This window comes from Elephas maximus, chromosome 1 (assembly GCF_024166365.1).
Source record: "Elephas maximus indicus isolate mEleMax1 chromosome 1, mEleMax1 primary haplotype, whole genome shotgun sequence".
Taxonomy (NCBI): Eukaryota; Metazoa; Chordata; class Mammalia; order Proboscidea; family Elephantidae; genus Elephas; species Elephas maximus.
The window spans coordinates 225,140,539-225,145,496 of NC_064819.1; the positions used below are offsets into that span (position 1 = coordinate 225,140,539).

Below are 4,958 nucleotides of genomic sequence, written 5' to 3' on the forward strand. Positions count from 1 at the left end.
GACTGACTTAAAGCACAACAAATAAAATAAATAAATAAAAAATAAAACACTGATAGGTAAGCATGTTTTAAAAACTTAAATAATAAATGTCATTGTATAAAATTACTTAATAATTTGTATCTGAAATTGAAAATAAATCTAATAATTATTATAGATCTATATTACCACATAATTAGTATTTCAAGGATAATTATGTCATTCATATACTTGAAATATACCAAATATCGTATAATCTCCTCCATACATTTTTAATAATTATAAATTAGTCTCAATAAATATTAAATTATGGCATTTTCATTCTTAAAATTTGCATTAAAATGCATTTCAGGAAATAATTATTTAAATCCAAAGTAAAAAAAAAAAACACTTTTTCCAAAAGTAATGTAAACAATTTTGAGTAAACTCTAACTCCTTTTTTTATTAACAAAATGATTAGATGTAAGGGGACTATGTATCGGGGCTTCTAGTTACAATAATATATATATTTTTTAATTCAGAAGGAAATAATTTCCAGTTTCCTCAACCAGGGCTGTGTTTTGGATGTGCAGGACCCTGGGAAATCTTTTGTGGAAGACAGATTTCTCTATATAAACAATTTTATTTAAAAAAGTGCTTGCTTCGGCAGCACATATACTAAAATTGGAACGATACAGAGAAGATGAGCAAGGCCTCTGCACAAGGATGACACACAAATTCATGAAGCATTCCATATGTTTTAACAATGTGTGTTTAAGTTTTTGTAGGAGAAACTGACTTGAACTGTAAACTTTCACTTCAAGCACAATTTAAAAAAAAGCTATTACAACATTAACGTGCTCATGTGGGATATAATGATTTATCACGAAGATCTAGAACTATGAGTAGAGAAGGGATATTTATCTACTTGTTTCTTTTCCTGTCAGTGCACATGAAGATTCTCACAGTGTCTAGGTACCACCTCGCCCTGTTCACGTCTAGCAACCACCTCTTCCATCTTTGTTTCAAATACACCATTCCTGGATAACTTTTCCAGTTAAGTAATATTCTGAGTTAAGATTCCACATTATCGTTTTGCATTGCTTATTTTAAAGAAATCTTTTGTCACGGTAAGCCTAATTACAGTTATCATGACTAGCATTTTAACGCCTTCTGTGAATTAATACACATCCACCGCCCCCTCTTCACTTTATAATTTAGAGATATAACATCTTGCACATTGACACCTTTAGATTTTTTTTCCCAGATAATGAATCCACTAGACCATTTCTAACTTGATCACAATGGGATCAAACAACTCTTTTCACATTTGGGAAGTAAATGAATTAATTTGCTGTCCATTATTATTCAAAATCAGAAACATGTTTCACAGGTTTAATCTGATTTATTACAGTGACCTACAGGTGACAATATTACTGTTGGGAGACTCCTCCAATTGAGCAAAATAAATGGCAATTGAGGTATGGCCAGAAAGGATGAACAATATGGTGTTAACTCAATTTTTTTTTTTCCTCAGAGCAAATGAGTGATTGAGTTAGAAACCTCTTAATACGAGGCTGTTTCATAACAGGAAACTATTAATGCCAACTATGATAAATTTGGATGCCTTCACTGAAACCTGAATTTAAAATGATCATGAAGCATTTTCATTGTCATGGTTAAGAAAGGAGCAATTATTGAAGGTGAAAAAAATTTAAATTAAATCCCCCTGAAGAAAACAATAAACAGGTAAGCAACTAAAAATGATGAGGCTTATTTATTTCCCAGGTGAGCAAAAGCAATTAGATAGCTTCTTCCTCCAAATACCTGCAGTATGTAACAAATCTTTCAAAGTATTACTTGCTTGGAACAGCAAGCACCATTTTCTTTTCTTTTCTTTTTTTTCTCTCAAATAAGACAGCTATTTGAGAAACTACTTTTTTTCTGATATTTTGGAAATTTTTTACAGGTACATTAAACAAAGATATTCCTAACTGCAGAGTAGCCTACCTAGCTACATCTGATGCATTCAAACACATTTTCTAACAGATTGACCTCGTCCACACAGGAAACATAATGAAAAGAAGTCATGCACAGTACATTCCCAGAAATGCCCAGGATCGTGAGCAATGCCCTCCATAGCCAATGAATCAGAAATTTCTTTAATTGTGCCAAAGTCGTCCTTGTGAAAATTCAGTAGGCAGTAAATTCTTCGTTTTCCCGATGACAAACTTCCTTCTGTGTGTCTTTGAAGATGAGCAGACGAATAAGCACAGCAAAAGAATGAATATTAATTAGCTTAACAGTCACCAAATATTTTTTGACACCTTTCAGGTACCAGATACTATGGATACAGCAGTAAACACACACACACAAAAAAAACTTCTCTCCAGGTAGAAAGGCAAAAAAATATATAAAAATATTGATAGTCTATACTTTGTAAGTTTTTGATAAGTGCTAAGGATAAGGAAAAAGAAGACCCTCGATGAGATGGACTGACACAGTGGTAGAAACAATGGGCTCAAGCATAGCAAAGATTGTGAGGATGGCACAGGACTGGACAGTGTTTCTTTCTCTTGTGCGTGGGGTTGCTATGAGTTGGAACCCACTCAACCGCACCTAACAACCACAATGAGGATAAAACAATAAACCAGGGAATGGTAATTGGAAATGGTAAAACCAAAGTTTTAGATAGTGTAGCCAGAAAAGGTGGAATAAAGGTCAAAAGAAGCATGAGAGCAAGGTTTACAGGTATCTGGGAAACAAGAATTCTAGACAGAAAAACGAATTCTTAGGAGGCAATTTTGCCTGGAAAGGAGTAAGAAGATGATTAGTAGAAGAGATTAAAAAAAAAAAAGGCAATGGAGCAATGGGGACAAAGATAGGGAGCAGAAGTGTTTTTTGGGGGGAGGGGTTAGGTAGAGCCCCATAAGCTTTAATATGGCTTTTCTTTTTACTCTGAGGTAGAGAATCAAGGAAGAGTTCTAAGCTGAGGGATGACATAATTTTTCTAATTTTCTATAGGCCACATTGAGTCATCTCTTGGAAATAGATTGAAGGGGAAGGGTAGAAGAAGAAACTAAGGTAAGAAGCCGTTGCATTTTGGGTTGTTATATATCTGATATGGGTCTACTATCCAAAATACATATATATATATATAAATATATATGTATATAGCTTTTACAATTTAACAACAACAAAAAAAGACAAATAACCCAATAAAAATGGGCAAAGGACTTGAACAAACATTTCACCAAAGAAAATATTCAGAAGGTCAATAAGCACATGAAAAGATGCTCAACATTATTAGCCACTGATGTTGTTGTATGCCATCCAGTCAATTCTGACTCACAGTAACCCTACAGGACAGAGTAGAACTTACCCACAGGGTTTTCCAGGCTGAAATCTTTATGGAAGCAGATTGCCACATGTTTTTCCTGTGGAGCAGCTCAGGTTCAAATCACCAACCTTTTGGTTAGCAACCAAATATTTAACTACCGTGCCACCAGAGCTACTTCCATTAGCCATTAAAAGCCAAACAACTAAACTTGTGGCTGTCAAGTCAATTCCAACTCACAGTGAACCTATGGGCGCTACTAGAACTGCTCCATAGGGTTTCCAAGGAGCAGCTGATGAATTCGAACTGCTGACCTTTTGGTTAGCAGCCGAGCTATAAACTACTGAACCACCAAGGCTCCATTAGCCATTAAAAAAAAAGAATACGCAAATCAAAACCACAGTGAGATACCACCTCACCACATTGGAATGGCAATGATAAAAAAAAAAAAAAAGAACCCTCATCTATTGCTGGCAGAAATGTAAAATGGTACAGCCACTATGGAAAGCAGGTTGGCAATTCCTCAAAAAGTTGAAGAATGTCGATCCTAGGTATATATCCAGAAGAAGTGAAAATAGGAACAGGAACTTGTACACCAATGTTCACTGTAGCACTTTTCACAATGGCCACAGTGTGGAAACAACCTAAATGCCCATCGACAGATGAATTGTTGTTGTGGACAGGTGCTGTCAAGTCAGTTCCGACTAATGTTGCTGTTGTTAGGTGCCGTCGAGTCTATTCTGACTCATAATGACTCTATGTACAACAGAACGAAACACTGCCTGGTCCTGCGCCATCCTCACAATTCTTATGCTTGAGACCATTGTTGCAGCCAATGTGTCAATCCATGTAGTTGAAGGTTTTCCTCTCTTTTACTGACCCTCTACTTTACCAAGCATGATGCCCTTCTCCAGGGACTGGTCCCTCATGATAACATGTCCAAAGCATGTGAGTTGAAGTCTTGCCATCCTTGCTTCTAAGGAGCATTCAGGCTGTATTTCTTGCAAGACAGATTTGTTTGTTCTTCTGACAGTCCATGGTATAATCAATATTCTTTGCCAACACCATAATTCAATTTATCAATTATTCTTTGGTCTTGCTTATTCATTGTCCAGCTTTTCCCCGCATATAAGGCAACTGAAAACAACATGCCTTAGGTCAAGCACATCTCATTGCTCAAGGTGACATCTTTGTTTTTAACACTTTCAAGAGGTCCTTTGCAGCAGATTTGTCCAATGCAATGCATCATTTGATTTCTTGACTGCTGCTTCCACAGGCATTGGTTGTGAATACAAGTAAAATGAAATCTTTGATGACTTCAGTCTTTTCTCCATTCATCATGATGTGGCTTATTGGTCCAGTTGTGAGGATTTTTGTTTTCTTTATGTTGAGGTACAATCCATACTGATGGCTATGGTCTTTGATCTTCATCAGTAAGTGCTTCAGCTTCGGTTTTCAGCAAGCAAGGTTGTGTCATCTGCATAATGCAGGTTGTTAATGAGTCTTCCTCCAATCCTGATGCCCTGTTCTTCTTCAGATAGCCCAGCTTCTCAGATTATTTGCTCACCATACAGTTTGAATAAGTATGAAGAAAGGCTACAGCCCTGACACATGCCCTTTCTGATTTTAAACCCTTGTTCTGTTCAAATGACTGCCTCTCAGTCGA

General features: G+C 36.1%; 1 non-coding gene across 1 annotated transcript; it reads left to right on the forward strand.

Moving 5' to 3' along the window:
* Nucleotides 1-609: 609 nt before the first annotated feature.
* On the forward strand, nucleotides 610-716 carry LOC126058114 (U6 spliceosomal RNA). The gene has a single exon (XR_007513094.1). It is a non-coding gene; the product is annotated as a U6 spliceosomal RNA (small nuclear RNA).
* The last annotated feature ends 4,242 nt before the right edge of the window (nucleotides 717-4,958 follow it).